The following is an 18,802-nucleotide window of genomic DNA, read 5'->3' on the forward strand; positions in this document are numbered from 1 at the left end:
GTTTTTTTTTTCAAACTTATAAATGTTTGTATAACGTATACGGTACGTTCTTCATCTTTGCCTTTGTACGTGTTGCTTCTATTGTCTGCGACTTTGATCAAGGTTGACTTTATGGTTCACGCAGAAGAACCAAGTATTCTACAGTGCCCAACTTGAACCAGAGTCTGCGCTCTGCAACCTCTTTTCCTTGGTGGTAACTTGCGTCACCTGTTCAAAATCATGTTCAGGAACCGGAACTGGCTCCAAACCGCATTGGTGGAAAAGGGGTACAACAGTACACTGTACAAAAGTGTAACAGTCACAGAAATATTTCTTTTAAAGAATTAGAAATATTGATTGGCCTCTGCGCATGGGTTTTTGCCAAATGCCAGGAAATCAAACATATTGGGAAAATGAAGTTAGCAAAGGTGAAAGATAATATGTTACACAACCAGTTTCAGATCCTGCTGCTATTCCTACATTTCATTGAGATGTGTGAAACAGAATTGCAGAGGCTAAGTGCTGAAAGATCCTTGCCTTGATATGGTTCACAAACATTGCCGGGATATTATCCCAGAGGAGCACAACTGTGTTGATGAGCAAATGTCGTTCTTCGGGGAGGGGATTGGGATTGGGGAGCATTCAGAGGCTAAGGGTCTTGCTCAGGGACCCACAGTGGCAGGCTGTGAGATTCGAACCAGGGTATTGTGGCCTAACCGACCGGTAAATCGAGAGCTTCGCTTTTCAGCTGAGCTCTCTCTTCACCATAACGGACCGGAACAGTGCCCCCATTACTGCGACAGCCGCACCGATCCGTCTGTCAATCTCCCGCTCCATTCCCTCACTCCTCCACTTGAGGCAGGAAGACGACAAGCCACCCTTTTCCGGTCGAGTACCATGGCCTCGGACTTGGAGGAGCTGATCTTCATCCCAGCTGCTTCACACTCGGCTGCGAACTGCCGAAGCATATGCTGTAGGTCTTGGCTAGAGGGGGCCAGCAGGACCACGTCATCTTCAAAAAGAAGAGACGAAATCCACTGGTCCCCAAACCAGACCCCCTCCGACCCTTGGTGGCGTCTGAAAATCCGGTCCATAAAAGTTATGAACAGGACCGGTGACATGGGCAGCCCTGCCGGAGTCCAACATGCACCGGGAACAGGTCCGACTTGGTGCTGGCAATGCGGACCAAACTCCTGCTCTGCTCGTACAGGGACCGGATGGCCCCTAATAAAGGGCCCCCGATTCCATACTCCTGGAACACTCCCCACAGGGCATCATGAGGGACACAGTCGAATGCTTTCTCCAGGTCCACAAAACACATGTGAACCGGTTGGGCAAACTCCCATGAACCCTTGAGTACCCTGTAGAGGGTATAGAGCTGGTCCAGTATTCCACGGCCGGGACGAAAACCACACTGCTCCTCCTGAAGCTGAGGTTCGACTATTGGCCATACTCTCCTCTCCAATACCCTGGCGTAGGCCTTACCAGGGAGGCTGAGGAGTGTGATCCCCCTGTAGTTGGAACACACCCTCCGAGTCAGCCACACCACCACACTGGTCTGCCAGTCCAGAGGCACTGTCCCCAACCGCCATGCAATGTTGAAGAGGCGTGTCAACCATGACAGCCCCACAACATCCAGAGATTTGAGGTACTTGGGGCAGATCTCCTCCACCCCTGAAACCTTTCCACCGCTGAGCTTTTTAACCACCTTGGTGACTTCAGCCTGGGTGATGAAAGAGTCCAACCCCGAGTACCCAGCCTCTGTTTCTACCAGGAAATGCGTGATGGCAGGATTGAGGAGATCCTCAAAGTACTCCTTCCACCGCCCGATAATGTCCTCAGTCGAGGTCAGCAGCTTCCCACCCCCACTATAAACAGTGTTGGCGAAGCACTGCTTCCCCCTCCTGAGGCGCCGGACGTTTTGTCAGAATCGCTTCGAGGCTAACCGGTAGTCCTTCTCCATGTCCTCAACGAACTCCTCCCAGGCCCGAGTCCCCAGCGTCTGTTTCAACCAGGGAATGCATTATGGCAGGATTGAGGCCAACCGGTAGTCCTTCTCCATGGCCAAGTTTTTGCCTCTGCCACAGCCCCCTCAGGAGTCCCACAAGCCAACCACAGCCAATAGGACTCCTTCTTCAGCTTGACAGCATCCCTTACTGCCGGTGTCCACCAACGGGTTCTGGGATTGCCGCCGCGACAGGCACCGCAGACCTTACAGCCGCAGCTACGGGCAGCAGCATCAACAATAGATGCAGAGAACATGGTCCACTCGGACTCTATGTCTCCAACATCCCCCGGAATCTGGTCAAAGCTCTCCCGCCACCCAATCCTCTTTGCACCGGTCCCTCACGGTTCCCCCTGCAGGTGGTGGGCCGACTGGGGGATGGCCTCTCGTCTCTCGTTCGGGCTTGGCCCGGCCGGGTCCCGTGAGGAGCAACCTGGCCACCAGGCGCTCTCTGGTGAGTCCCGACCCCAGGCCTGGCTCCAGGGTGGAACCCCGGCTCCGCCGTACCGGGCAACGTCACGTGCCTCGAAATGATAGTCCTCAGGAAGGATTCTTGAGGTTTGCATTAATTGTTACCAATTGGCTTAGGTCAAACATCCACAATGTCAGCTTTGAGAACAGCAGTTCAAATATGGTATTGACATTACATTATATTAATTTCTGTTCTGGTTTTGTACATATTTTCAACATGCTCATGTTTTCTTTTAGGTTGTTACACCTAATGTGACATTTACTGTATATCACATTTTGTATCTATGTCAGGGGTGGAGCTATTAAAAAAAAAAATCATAAATGTAGTCACATGTGATCCATTTGGTATAGTTTACAATTGCCATCAGTTTCATGGAAGTAGGAACAGTTCTGGTTTCTTATGGGTTAAGTCAAAATACTGGTAAAAATGTACCTTAAATGCATTCGCCAGAAGATTTTCTTCAATCTAAATACAGAAGTATCAAGAAGGATTTAATGAAAGACTTAATTTGACTAATGGGTCAGTTCCTTCTGTCTATGGAAACGACGGACACAGCAAATCGGTAAGCCGCAAATAACGCTAAAATCACAACAACGTTTTTTTTAGAGATTAATTTATATTGTGTTGATACGACGTCCTAGCCATTGTTCTGATAACAGTAGCATTGAGCCTTCTGCTTATGTTAGTGCTGTGCGCTGCTTTTAGCTCCTTGAGGACATAACCGTATGCTGTGTTTTGAATAGTATTATTACATAAACAATTTTTCATTGTTTTTTCCTTGTTTCTGCGCTGCTAGATAATTGTCTCTGTTATCAAACTACAAATATGGCCGAGCTGGTTAAAGTGGAACGCTCTTTGAGATGGAGGGGGGCGGGGTGTGAAATGCCTTAGTAGCATTTACAAAGGCGGCACCTAAACAAGCTGCTCTTAGATACACCTCAGAACAGAGGTAAAAGAGGGGCCTGTGGAGCTACAATAACAAGAGTTCAGACCAAAGCATTGCAGTTCCACTTCATATAGACCACAACTGAATGGTTAAGAGTGAGTTTAAAATGATATGTCCCCTTCAAGTGGAGACACTTGAAACTAACTTCCGACTTGTAAAAAGATGACTTCTGGAAAAAGCTGTTTAGTTCAGAGAAAAACGCTCTGAAGCAGATGCTGAATTTAGTGATCAAGTCAATAGAATGATTGAAGGTAGCAAGATTAAAACATTAACCTTCACATCCAGTATACACTCCTAAGGAGACAGACTTCATTTTTCAGCAGAAATATTTTTCAAAAAAGTGCAAAAGGCTTCCTAAGGCCAATGTTTAAACATTGAAAACAACCCATTATCATATTCTGATTTATTCTCTCTGTTTCACTGTTTCATTTTGAAGACAGACAAAACTTCACAAGAGAGAGCAGACCTCCAGAGATTAACAAATGAATTACTTTTTAAGTACATCACAATACTCTGACTTCAACTTTTTAAATCCAATCAAAGGCCATCCAATTGATGGTCATTATTATATCCATGACTGCTCTGCTGCTAATTGAAGAGGTTTGTCTTTATGAAGTGATGATAAACATAGCTGGAGTGTCGCCACTGTGCTGTTCCCAACTCATCAATGTGTCATGCTTGATGGGCATTTTTCCATTTAAAGAGGCCAATTAGGCCTGTAGACCTCCCTGCTCATCACATGCCGATCAGGCTGAGGGCACAAACAAACACACCCAGGGCCCTATTATCCTTCTGCACATTCATAAGCAGTGGAGCAATTTCTTTCCTTTAACTTGTACAACACCCAGTGACCTTCAGCTTTGTACAGATAGTTTAGCAGCACTGGTAAAATGGCACCTTTTCACATTTTTATGTTAAGAAAATAGCAACTTAATGCTTTGGTTGCAAAATTTAGAAGAACACAAATATGATTCTTATCATTAAAGAATTTCGAATCTCTTTAGTTCTGACTTTGCACTAAGTCAGCAAGCAAAACAGTATATGCAATTTTAAAGTAGCTTTAAAGAGTCAGCCATATGACAAATTCATATAATCTAAGCTGTTTTATTTATCACATGACCCTTAGCCCAGTCTTTCAGACTTTAACCCCATCTCTCCCAAACATAGCTACTGGCTGAGCTTCTACAGTGACTAACCTTATGTGCTCTCTTTCATACTCAAGTCATAAATTTGAAAACTGGCTCACAGTTCATCTGCTTAGTTGTCTTCCTCTCATAGATGAAGCCACTAAAGGAGCTACAACCATTAACGTTTTACTTTCCTATAGAAAGTACTCCTGGATCAGTGCTTCTGTGTTCTTTTTGTGTCTCTGCTCTGTTCTTTCAAACCCCCAGTCGGTCATGGCAGATGGCCGCTCACACTGAGCCTGGTTCTGCTGGAGGTTTCTTCCTGTTAAAAGGGAGTTTTTCCTCTCCACTGTCACTACATGCATGCTCAGTATGAGGGATTGCTGCAAAGTCAACGCCAGTGACTGTCCACTGTTGCCACATGCTCATCTGGGAGGAGTGAATGCTTCAAGTCTCTGACTCAATGGAATCTGCTGGGTTTCCTTAGATAGAAAAACTGTTTAACCAATTTAATTATTAAACCGGATCCGACCGCATTGTTTGATAGTTAGGATTAATTAAAATGTATGTACCCAACTTGAAATCTGTATGATCCGAATAAAACGACTTTGTAAAGTGCTTTGAGACAACGTATTGTGAATTGGTTCTATATAAATAAACTGAATTGAATTGATTTATTATTTTCATGCTCTGCTTAGTTATTGAAAACATTCTGACAAATGGATCAAATAATAGTCCTCAAATGACAATCCACAAAATATAGTATTTTTTTAACAACTTTTTATATACAACTCCTTTACAGCATGATTTTTTTTACAGATACATAAAAATATTAAATGTGGTTTTGGGAAGTTTAAGTATTATCATTCGAAAATAGCACATACAATTGATTGGAAGTTTGGGTATGATCCACATTGGCAACATTAGGCATAATTGGGCATAATAGTAATTAAACTACACCCCAGGTTTCTGTCCAATCCATTCCCGCTATCATCAAACTATTTTAAATACAGCTTACAGCTGTAAAACACAGCTGGATCCTGTTCATAGTCTGATCACTAAACGGTGCTTTGATCCTTGTTACATGTCAAAATGCATCAACAGGCATCATGGCCAGCAGAATATAGCTGAGGGGTCTCAACACCAATTAAAGACCCCACAATCTGAATCCGTTTCAGGTTTGTGAATGATGTTAGTCTGCATGCGCAGGGGTTCTCTTCCCGTTACCAATTGCACATGGGCTACAAAGCAATATACAATTTGAAGAGTTATCAATGTAGGGTTACAACAAGAGATCAGGTGTTGGGTTAGGGTTAAAGTATCTCACAAAAATGAGTACACTCCTCACATTTTTGTAAATATTTTATAAAATCTTTTTTGATACAATGTAAAGTAGTCAGTGGAGAGCTTGTACAACAGTACAAATTTGCTTGCCTCTCAAAATAACTCATCACATAGCCATTAATTAACCACTGGCAACAAACGGGAGTACACCCCAAAGTGAAAATGTCCAAATTGTGCCCAATTAGCCTTTTTCCCTCCCCGGTGTCACATGACTCATTTGTGTTAAGAGGTTCCAGGTGTGAATGGGGAGCAGGTATGTTAAATTTGATTCTGTCACTCTCAAACTCTCATACTGGTCATTGGAAGCTCAACATGGCACCTTGTGACAAATAACTGTCTGAGGAGCTGAATAAATTAATTGTTGCTCTACATAAAGATGGCCTAGTCTATAAGAAGATTACCAGCACCCTAAAAAAGGGTCTTCAGCACAGTGACCACGACCATACAGTTCTGCAACAGGACAGGTTCCACTAAGGACAGGCCTCGCCATGGTCGACCAAAGAAGTTGAGTGCACATGCTCAGTGTCATATCCAGATGTTGTCTTAGACGTATGAGTGCTCCAGAGCTTGAAGGGGTGGGGGATCAGTCTGTCAGTGCTCAGACCATACAATGCACACTGCATCAAATTGATCTGCATGGCTGTAGTCCCAGAAGGAAACCTTTTCTAAAGATGACACACAATAAAGCCATCAAACTGTTTGCTGAAGATAAGCAGACTAAGGACATGGATTACCTAATTATGTCCTGTAGTCTCATGAGACCAAGGCAAATCTATTTAGTTTGAATGGAGTCAAGCATGTGGGGCGGCAACCAGTTGAAGAGTACAAGACAAGTGTATCTTAGCCATAGTCAACAACGGTGGTGTGAGTGTCATGTTTTGGGGCTGCATGATTGCCACTGGCTGTGGGGAGCTACAGATTATTGAGAGAACCATAATTGCGAAGATGCACTGTGACACACTGAAGCAGAGCATGATCCCCTCCCTTCAGGAAACTGGGCCCCAGGGCAGCTTTCCAACATAATAACGACCCTAAGCACACCTCCAAGACAACCACTGCCTTACTAAAGAAACTAAGGGTAAAGGTGCTGGATAAGCATGCGCATCTGTGGGGCATCCTCAAATGGAAGGTGGAGGAACGCAAGGTTTCTAACATTCACCAGCTCTGTGATGTCGTCATAGAGGAGTGGAAGAGGATTCCAGTGGCAAACTGTGAAGCTCTAGTGAACTCCATGCCCAAGAAAGTTAAGGAAGCACTGGAAAATAATGGTGGCTAGAGAAAATATTGACAATTTGGGCACAATTTGGACATCTTCAATAAGGTTGTACTCATTTTTGTTGACAGCAGTTTAGACATTACACTGTTATATAAGCTGTACACTGATTACCTTAGTGTCATATCTTCAGTGTTGTCCCATGAAAAGATATGATAAAATATTTCCAAAAATGTGAGGGGTGTAATCACTTTTGTGAGATACTGTGAGATTTTGTGCTGATGTACTAGTCTAAGATTAGCATGTTTTCTCTCTGTTTTGATATGAGTCCTTTAAAATTTGGCTCTTAAAGTATTTCATTGCAGATCAAGGTAATTGTGTACAGATAGAAATTACAGTAAAAGGTGTTCACCTGCTATTAAACTTAGCGATGTGTTTTTAAAATCATAAAATATAATTGTCTAATGTCTAATGCCCCTTTTAACATTAGTACCTACTCTGCTCGACTTGGGTAGGGACAGCTCTACATGGTTTGGTTCATTTTCCATTATATTGCGTACCATATCAATGTGAGCATCATCAATAGCAAGGAATAAGTAATGTGATCAGATTTGTAGTGACAACAGCCATAAACAGAGAAGTGCTGTGCATAAAATGCATATTTAAAGTCAAGGCTCAGAATGAAAGAAGAGAGCCAGAGAAGGCTGCGGGCAGGAAGAGCAAGCACTCTGGATAAGTACAGGAGAGAGAGGGAAGCCTTGGAGGTGGATCAAGTAAAAGGGTACAAGCTAGAGGACGTTTGAGGGTAAGCTAACGCTACCTAAAGCTAGCTTGCTATAGTGGTCATATACATAAGAAGCCCAGCATACAACAATTTAATGGTTGAAGTTTAGTTAGTTCCCCCCGGGAGGTGCACTATCCAGCACCCCCGACAGGGACACCAAGAAGGCCGGGTACTCCGCACTACTGCTCGGCCCATAGGCCAAAACGACAGTCAGAGACCTATCCCCAACCCGAAGGCGCAGGGATACGACTCTCTCATCCACTGGGGTAAACCCCAACATGAGACGGCTGAGCTGGGGGGCAACAAGCAAACCCACACCAGCCCGCCGCCTCTCCCCGTGGGCCACTCCAGGGTAGAAGAGAGTCCAAACCATCTCAAGGGGATGGGTTCCAGAGGTGAGCCCGACTATTTCTAGTCGATATCTCTTGACCTCCCGCACAAGCTCAGGCTCCTCCACCCCCAGCGAGGTGACATTCCACATCCCTAGAGCCAGCCTAAGCATCTATTGTCGATGCTGCTGCCCGTAGCTGCAGCCGTAAGGTCTGCGGTGCGTGTCGCGGCGGCAATCCCATAACCCGGTGGTGGACACCGGCAGTAAGGGATGCTGTCAAGCTGAAGAAGGAGTCCTATCGGCTGTGGTTGGCTTGTGGGACACCTGATGCGGCTGACGGGTACCGTGAGGCCAAGCGTGCTGCGGCCCAGGCTGTAGCAGAGGCAAAAACTTGGCCATGGAGAAGGACTACCGGTTGGCCTCAATCCTGCCATCATGCATTCCCAGGTTGACGCTGGGGACTTGGGGTTGGACTCTTTCGTCACCCAGGCTGAAGTCGTTAAAAGGCTCCGCGGTGGCCAGGCTTCGGGGGTGGATGAGATCCGCCCTGAGTACCTCAAATCTCTGGATGTTGTGGGGCTTTCATGGTCGACACCCCTCTTCAACATTGCGTGGCGGTCGGGGACAGTGCCTCTGGACTGGCAGACTGGGGTGGTGGTCTGGAAGGGGGTCTGGTTTGGGGACCAGTGGATTTCGTCTCTTCTTTTTGCAGATGACGTGATCCTGCTGGCCCCCTCTAGCCAATACCTACAGTATGCGCTGTGGCAGTTCGCAGCCGAGTGTGAAGCGGCTGGGATTAAGGTCAGCTCCTCCAAGTCCGAGGCCATGGTACTCGACCGGAAAAGGGTCCTCTTCAGGTTGGAGGGGAGTTCCTGCCTCAAGTGGAGGAGTTTAAGTATCTCGGGGTCTTGTTCACGAGTGGGGGAAAAATGGAGCGGGAGATCGACAGACGGATCGGTGCGGCTGCCGCAGTAATGGGAGCACTGTGCCGGTCCGTTGTGGTGAAGAGAGAGCTGAGCCGAAAAGCAAAGCTCTCAATTTACCGGTCGGTCTACGTTCCTACCCTCACCTATGGCCACGAACTTTGGGTCATGACCGAAAGAACGAGATCCCGGATACAAGCGGCTGAAATGAGCTTCCTCTGTAGGGTGGCCGGGCACTCCCTTAGAGATAGGGTGAGGAGCTTGGCCATCCGGGAGGGGCTCGGAGTAGAGCCGCTGCTCCTCCACATCGAGAGGAGCCAGTTGAGGTGGCTCGGGCATCTATACCGGATGCCTCCTGGACGCCTTCCTCGGGAGGTGTTCCAGGCACATCCCACCGGGAGGAGGCCCAGGGGACGGCCCAGGACATGCTGGAGGGACTATGTCTCTCGGCTGATCTGGGAACGCCTTGGGCTCCCCCCGGAGGAGCTGGAGGAGGTGTCCGGGGAGAGGGACGTCTGGGCGCGTCTCTGCTGAGTCTGCTGCCCCCACGATCCGGTCCCGGATAAGCGGAAGACGACGAGCATGAGTACGAGTATGTATGCTGTGACTTTTGACACCACCTCCTACCCAATCAGTGACCAACAGTCTTCTGATGTTGTGTTTTCAGCACAGGTCGGCTCGCTTGGAACTAGATACTACAAGTTGTAATGGTTCCACATAACCGTAACTAATGGAAAAGCCTAAAAAGCCAGTAGAGCCGTGCCAAATCGCGCTAAATCGGGACTAGTGGATAAGGGGCATAAGCTGTGCTGAGCGAAGCCTCATAACCTTCACTGAGAACTGTTTATGAGTGCAGCGGGCAGAGCGGGTCACAGGACACAGACATTTCTAAACTTATAAACAAGTCTTGGAACATTAATCAAAAATATATTAAGGAAACAAAAACTATCTCTAAATTCACCATAAAAAACAAATAATGGAAAATGATCAATTTTAAACTGCTTTAACTGAAACTGAGCAGCTGTTTGCTTGCTCTTATAGTACAGGCGTTTATAAAATGCAAACCCTTCAAAAACAAAATGACAATAAGATAAACTAATAGGAAAATCTCTTAGTTGTGTGGAAACTCAACACATAAGTAAACAGATCTTTGAAATGTGGATTTTTTACCTTTTAAATGCAGTTGTGTGTGCCTTGAGGAACTGTGTTATTTTACATTTTTCAAAAATACTTACTGATATTTTGGACCAACAGTGTACAAACTCAGTTTTTACGAAACCCCTCACCCCTAACCCCTTGTCCCTCCTGCAACCTCTCAACATTCAGCTCCTGTCGTATCATCCTCCCACACACACATGGCATCATAATTAGACCATGTACAGCTTTCCCCGTGCAACAGTTTATATTCCGTCTTAATTCCTTATCAGATGCATTGATCGTGCAGCTTGTTGACTGATCTGTGGCGGCTGTCTGGAGCACAGCGATAAGCCGTTTGTGTGTATGTGTGTGTATGTGTGTGCTCAATGCAGCTCAGTCTATGTGTGCAGCCTCTGTGTGGTGGAAAGGCTGTGTGTCAATGTGCCCAACTATGGATTAGCACCTTATTTGCCTGTCAGTCTTAGCATTTGCTAACAAAGCTAACACCTCACTGCCAAAGAGGCTCCAAGACAAATAAACACTATAAGACAACCTGCTCAGGCAAACTTACATAGTCCAAAAAGAAATAACTGGACATGAACAAGGTGGACAGATTTACCAATAGCATAGGTGTTAGGGTAAAAATTATTTTACCATAAAATATTTTTTTAAATACGCAGGACAAATAGTCTACATACCCCTGTTAAACCTCCAGGCTTTTGTAGTGTAAAAAACTGAGACGATGTTAAATAATTTCTAACCTTTTTCCAGTTTTAATGTCACATCCATCTTTCACAATTCAACTGAAAACTAAGCAAATCTGTTAGAGGGAAAAATATATGTATATAAAAAAACTGCAGTAACCTAATTGTATAAGTGTACACACCTTTAAACCAATACTATGCTGAAGCACCATTTGATTCAATTACAATATTTAATCTTCTTTGGTTGGAGCCTGTCACCTTTGCACATCTTAACATTATTTTTGTACTTTTTCCTGCAAAAATTATCTAAATCTCTTACATTGAAAGGACATCTTTGGTCCAAAGCCCTCTTCAGGTGACCCCACCCCCATCATTTCATCCCACTTGACTGAATATTTCCATATGAGGAAAGTGAACCAAAGATCATGATGCTGCCACCACCATATTTCACTGGGGTATTGTGTTAAATCTACCGTTTGGAATTGGGACCACAAATTAATGTTTGTTTTTCTCAGACCATAAAACATTCTACCTCAATTCTAACTGCTTAAGTAGAAGCCAAGTGGGCTTCTTCGCTTGTTTTTTGAAAGTGTTTCTCTTGTCTGACTTCTTCAGTTCTTAACCTGGTTGGAAGTACAAGCCACTGACGCTTTTTGCAATTTCCAAATGAATTTAGGTTGCATTAATAATTGTCACAGCTTTGCATTCTGCCAGTCATATGTGCATAATTACATTTTAAAGATATGTTTTTTTCAGCACTAGTGGCCTTTATTTTGTATTTTTTGACAGTAGGTACACAGGAAAGGGGTAGAGAGAGGGGGAGACATTCGGTAAATGTCACCGGGTCTGGGACTCAAACCCGGGACAGCCGCTTCGAGGACTATAGCCTCTGCATATGGTCGTGTGCTTCGCCCCTACACCATCAGCACCACGCCCCCATAATCACATTTTGATCATTTTAAATATACATCAGTTACATTCAGAGTTGCCTTTGAAATGGATTTGAAGCTCCAGCTGAATGCAGCACTGAATCGATTTTACAGATAGGGTGACCAGATGTCCCGATTTGTGTGTGGGACTGTGCCGCATACTTCGTTCCGGTCCCAGTATCCCTCAAACAGAAACAATGTCCCGCATTTGACTGGGTCAAATTCTGATCAAAAAACTATCCGACTGGAGCTTTTCGCAAAATGTAAAGAAAGCAGAGCTGCAGTCATCATCACAGAGCCGCATCAGCTGTCAATCAAAATACGCATCGGTGTCCCACGTTATTACCAACCTGCGGACTACGATGCTATTAAAATAAAACAGAACAAGATAAGGATTTCTTGCATAGCCTACATCAGTAGACTACACAGAATCTAATGGAAAGTATGTCACTGAAAAGAAAATGCAGCTACAACACAGACTGGAAATTGTTTTATATCAGGGTGATGCAGAGAAAGGTGATCTCTGAGGGGTTTTTGTGAAGTTTGCATGTTATTTTTTCAATTTCACACAGAGGGAAGCACTATGTGAAACAACACTGTAAAAGTGACTCGCAAAACAAATGCACAGCTGAAAATGCACTGCTGATCTATAGACTAATTCTTACTCAAACCCAGAGATGACTGCCAGACAGACAAGGTAGCTAACAGCAGCCGAGATTACCAGTGTTGTGAAACTTTAAAGGCTTGTAAAGTTTTTTTTAAACTTGTGCTGATTCATTGTTTTGCATTAACAGGCAAAGCAGGGATTGATGAATGGAATGAGAGATCTTTGTTAAATGAAATTTATGACGTCATCATCGTGTTGGTAATGTGTTCCACAATGTCCCCCATAAGCATCCTTGTTGTCCCGCATTCAGTTTTTTGACATCTAATCACCCTATTTACAGACTAGATTAGGAAATCGCCTTTCATTAGGATTTGTTGGATAAATGTTACTAGAAATACACAGAAGTGTAGAAATCTTTGTGTATTTCTGTTTGTCTTCATTCTTATTAGTTTTACCTGCTGTTCCTCCAAAATCTCACATGTAGCCTGAGAAGGACTTTGTTCCAAATGAGAGAGGGAGCGGGTAACTGCTGCTGTCAATGGACTCCCATTAGGTCAGTGTTATTATAAGTTCTTCATTAGGTATCTCTGGCGATTGTCTGTTTCAATAATGGCAACAAACAAAGCATTAACATGGAAATGAGTGAGTGAAATGTACTTAATTAGTTTCTCTGCTGGCATTCTTAGGCAGCATAAAGATGGGGCTGAATTGCTTTGGGGTTTCCCTGCTTGAGTTCAGCAGCCGCTCAGCAGTGGAGCTGAGGAATTCAGCAGGAAAAGGCCTTTAAATTGTTGTTTTTATGCTTACATCTTAATTGAGTTGTCAAAAGTGGGGACTATCCTGATGCTTAGCAATACCGTAGGTTGTTAACAATGAATTTTCAGCAACAAAAAAAATGTCCTATTGAAACCAACCACCGTTTGGTTAAAGGAGCTTTTCTATTTTAGCTTTCAGTCTGGGTGTCATCGTTTTTCTAGCTGCTTTGACCCACATGCAGCAATACACTCAGGAAACAGGAAAGGTTTAACAAGTTTATTAAGAAATATATTTGAATGCTGGAGAACAAGGGACTTGCCGCTATATCGAGAAAGGATCAATGGTAAGTAGCTGAAATCCTGTCTTACTTGCACTTGAGGTAGAGGTGGCACCAGGTGGGTGATCTTGGAGGGGAGAACAGTGGAGGGTGAGCCAGGTTCATTCACAGGTAGCCAGAGGAGCCTTGGAACCGGAATGCAGCCAACTGAAAAGATAATCCGTGAAGTTCTCTTGCAAAGAGAGGATCTGGGTTTTCTGCATGAGCAGACTGGATACAGAAGCTTGGGACTGGAGGTAACCTGGAAAGGAGGACACGAGAAGGTAAGTACTCAGAAAAAATCACAAAGAGATTTGTCTTGGCCAGCTAAGAAGGATTTGTGATGATGGGTTTGATCTGAGAAACATGGAACGTTGGGTGAATGTGGAGACTCGATGGAAGCTTTAAGCAGACAGCTGAAGGACTGATAACTGCCTCAATCTCACGTGGGCCAATGAGCCTGGGGCGGGTTTCTTGGACATCGATTTCAATGGGATGTCACGTGACGAAAGCCAAACCTTCTGACCAGGTTGGTATTGGGGAGCTGGAACCCTTCTCCTGTCTGTGAACCTTTTGTTCTGCTCTGCAGTGCGTTGAAGGGCTTGTGAGGTGGCTGTCCAGATATGTTTGCATCTACGGCTGTGATGACGTACTGAAGTGACCGAGATCTCCTTTTCGTCAGCGGAAAACAATGGTTGTTGGTAGCCCAGAGAAGCTTCGAAAGGGGAGAAACCAGTGGCAGCAGAAATGTGGGAATTATGAGCGTACTCGACCCAAGGCAGGAATTGGTGCCAGTCTGTGGGGTTGGTTGAAGTTAAACAACAGAGGGTGGATTCCAGTTCTTGATTCATTCGTTCCATTTGGTCATTAGACTGTGGGTGATATCCTGAGGTTAGAGACACCTTAGCTCCCAATGCTGAACAGAATTGTTTCCAAACCTTAGCTGTGAACTGTGGTCCGCGGTTTGGGAGGATCTCCAGAGGTATTCCATGGAGTCTGAAAACGTGTTTCACCTGACGCTGAGCTGTCTGGAGGGCAGTGGGTAGTTTTCTGAGGGGGATAAGATGACAGGTCTTAGAAAAACGATCGATAATGGTGAGTATGGTGGTCATTCCTTTTGAAGTGGGAAGTCCGGTGACAAAGTCGAGGGCAATCTTTGACCAGGGTTGCTTAGGAATACAAAGGGGTTGCAACAGTCCTGCGGGTGGTTGATTAGAGCACTTATTTTTAGCACAGGCTTCTACATACTCTTTAATGTCTCTATGTAGGGACGGCAACCCAAACCTTCTGGAGATTAGGGCGAAGGTTCGGCTAGAGCCAGGATGGACCAAGAACTTGGATGAATGGAACCAGTGGATCAGGCGGGACCGAACAGTTGATGGGACATAAGTCCGATTTGGGGGTCCAGTTCCGGGTTCTTGTTCAATCCTGAGGGCCCGGGATACCAAGTTCTCCACATCCCAAGTGAGGGCTCCAACCACACAACTTGGTGGTAGGATGGGAGCAGGTTCCTCGTCAGAGTCGTCTGGGTAGAACTGTCGAGAGAGGGCGTCGGGCTTGATATTCTTGGAACCAGGTCTGTATGAGATCAAGAGGTTAAAACAGGAAAAGAAAAGGAACCAACGAGACTGGCAAGGGTTAATGCGTTTGGCTGCTTGAAGGTAGGCTAGGTTTTTATGATCTGTCCATACCACAACTGGGTGTTCTGCGCCCTCCAGCCGATAACGGCACTCTTCCAGGTTCAGTTTTATTGCCAGACCTTTGCGGTCTCCCACATCATAATTTCTTTCTGCTGGATTGAATCTGTGGGAGAAAAAGGCACAAGGCTGAAGTTTGCCATCAGAATCTGAAACGTGGGACAGCACAGCTCCAGCTCCGATGTCAGACACATCTACTTCTAGGATGAATTATTTAGAAGGGTTCGGGTGAATGAGAATGGGGGCTTGAGAGAAACTATCCTTGAGTCTATGAAAAGCAGCATCTGCCTGTGGAGTCCACACAAAAGGGTGTTTAGTGGAAGTCAGAGCGGTTAATGGGGCTGCAGTTTGACTGTAGTTTCTGATGAATCTTCTATAAAAATTGGCAAAAACCGTTGAAGCTGTTTACGTGAGTCAGGAGTGGGCCATTCGAGTACAGCCTTTATCTTGCCTGAATCCGAACGAACCTGCCCACCCTCTAGGATGAATCCGAGGAAGGCAACAGAGGTCTTGTGAAACTCACATTTTTCAGCTTTTACATATAAACAGTTCTCTAGGAGACGTTGAAGGACCAGGCGGACGTGTTGTTGATGCTCTGAGAGGGTCTTTGAGTAAATGAGGATGTCATCTAGATAAACCTAGATGAAATGATTGATGAAGTCCCTCAGGGCATCATTCACTAGGGCCTGAAATATGGCCGGGGCATTACAAAGGTCGAAAGGCATAACAAGATACTCAAAATGTCCTAAGGGGGTCTTAAAAGCTGTTTTCCATTCGTCGCCCTGGTGGATTCGGATGAGATGGTAAGCATTTCGGAGGTCAAGTTTGGAGAATATGTTTGCATCTTGTACAGGTTCGATTGCGGAAGGGATGAGTGGAAGATGATATTTGTTCTTTATTGGGATAAGATTGAGTCCCCTGTAATCAATGCATGGACGAAGGGATCCATCTTTTTTTCCCACAAAGAAAAATCCCACCCCTATAGGAGACGATGAAGGACGAATGATGCCTGCAGCTAAGGATTCAGTGATATATTTCTCGAGAGCTTGTCGTTCTGGGCCTGAGATATTATATAATCGACTGGAGGGCAGAGGAGCCCCAGAGAGAAGATCAATGGCGCAGTCGTATAGCCTGTGAGGGGGTAAGGACAGGGCCTTGGTCTTGCTGAAGACCTGTTTTAAATCCATATACTCCTTGGGGACTGAAGTTATATAATAGCAGAAACCAGGTGAGGGAAAGGAAGAGGTTCTGTATCGATCTGAGCCTGCTCCACCAAGCATTGGTCGATTAAATTTTGCTCACTTCCTGAGTCAATGAGAGCAGATGAGTGGAGTGAATCTTGGGAGAACAAGATGGTAGCTGGTATGGTAAGTCTGTTATTGGTAGGGGAGAAGTGATGGTCCGTCAGGTTCCCCTTTACAGCTGGCAGACCCTCTCTTTTGGTCCACTGGACAAGAGGCGATGAAGTTGGCGTTCCTCTGGGGAGAGTCAGGTTCGACCAATCTGCATGGGTTCTGGGGAGGGTGAACCAGGTTAATTCGCAGGTAGCCAGATGAGCCTTGGAACCGGAATGCAGCCAACTGAGAAGATAATCCGGGAAGTTCTCTTGCAAAGAGAGGATCTGGGTTTTCTGCATAAGCAGACTGGATACAGAAGCTTGGGACTGGAGGTAACCTGGAAAGGAGGACACGAGAAGGTAAGTACTCAAAAAAAATCACAAAGAGATTTGTCTTGGCCAGCTAGAGTTACCACTGCAGGTTAACACTCAGGCACAGGAGTGTTGGCAGCGTTGGGTTCTTATGCTCCTCCTTTGATGAGGCTGATGGAGAACACCTGTGTACTCAGCTTCTACTGTGCATCTGGTGCCATCTAGAGGTTAGATGGGGTTAGTAGCAGGTAAAACAGGTGAACAGAAAAACTCCCAGAACTCCGACACTGGGTTAGTCACGTTAGTCAACGATCAGTGTTCATTAAAATATAATTTCTTTATAAATCTTTATTTGCTTTATTTTCAGCAAAAAATAAAAAAATTCTAATCTAAATTCTGAAAGGTTCTGGTACTGGATTCACAATACATTATGTAGGCCTACTTAAAATTTGACTCCACCTCACTTTAAATATCAAAAAATCTGCCACACTCAGAGTGGAATCAGCCAGTCATCTGATCTGTATCTTTCAAAATGAAATCATGGTGTATTTGTTTTAGTTTGGAATTGAAATATTTAAAAGCTGCAATGTTTTCCACTAAACAAGAGCTTCGTTGATTTTTTTTTTGCCTCCCCTTATTTTCCATTTTATTTACTGTTAGAGAGGCATAAGATATCGTTGGCTGAGTGTAATGGCCGATTTTTAGCTTAAACGGCTGTGACAAGTGATTGTCTGGTCAAACGTTCTCACAATTCTCAGATAAATATGATGGAGTATAACTGTTAAACAATGCCTGGGATGTTACAATTGTTGCTCCCATTGGACACAAATCAATATACTACACAGAGCACAGACCCGGAAATGGAGGAAAAATATTATGTAATAATTACGTGCTGCATTTTGTTCTGCGTATTTGTGTAGTTATTACAGCTGCAAAATCCTTGTGAGTGTCACAGTTCATTCAACGCAGGTTTTGCAAAGTTCTATTTCTAATTTTGGAACGGCGTTGGCAAATGCGTGCTGCAAGCTGAAGGAGACAATGTACTCTGCGTGTCCTGACCCTCGACATGCTGGCACCAGCATTGCTAAGCAAAAGACAGCGGATCAGATATGACTTTAATGCATTTTCTATTCACAACATTCGCTATGGTGGCTTATTAGGACCAAAAAGACATTTGATTCCTGTAGTTGAGTTGGATCAAAGCCAGTTTGTATTCACACCAGAAGAGAACCACACCAGAGTCCCTTTTGAAGCGGAACCACCTTAAAAATTTGGTCTCGGTCCAATTGTTTGGTCCTGCAAAAAAGGTCTGGATAAAGGTGGGAAACAAACAATGGTCCGTTTAAAGCGGACCAAACGTGGCAGGTGTTTATGCAACCTTAAAGCAGGAAGGCTGAATATATTACAATAAAATTTCTGTTTTGTCTTTTTGAAGGGTCCAGTTCTATAGTTAGTTAAAGTAACAGCCTAAATTCTGTGGGGCAGTCATTCCCAACCTAATTCTCAATCTAAACTTGAATCTGTTAAGGGAGCTAAAGATTAGGGTGATGGTGACATGTCAATGTTTAAAATAAAAGGTAAATAAAAAACTTATCAAATATGTTTATTTTTTGTGATACTACTTTTAAATTGTTTTAATAACTTTTGAGTGATCAGAAACAAACTTCCTGGTTGGATGAAAATAATTTTAAATCTAAATATGCCGGGGTTATGAATAACTGTGAACTAACTGTACACTGGTGTGTCTCATTCCAAATAATCAGAATCAGAAAAGCTTTATTGCCAAGTACGTTTTTGGACATACAAGGAATTTGTTTTGGCGTAGTCGGTGCAATACAGTACAAATTAAACAGTATAAACATATCTACAATATAATATAAATAT

Source organism: Girardinichthys multiradiatus, chromosome 5, assembly GCF_021462225.1.
Source record: "Girardinichthys multiradiatus isolate DD_20200921_A chromosome 5, DD_fGirMul_XY1, whole genome shotgun sequence".
Lineage (NCBI taxonomy): Eukaryota > Metazoa > Chordata > Actinopteri > Cyprinodontiformes > Goodeidae > Girardinichthys > Girardinichthys multiradiatus.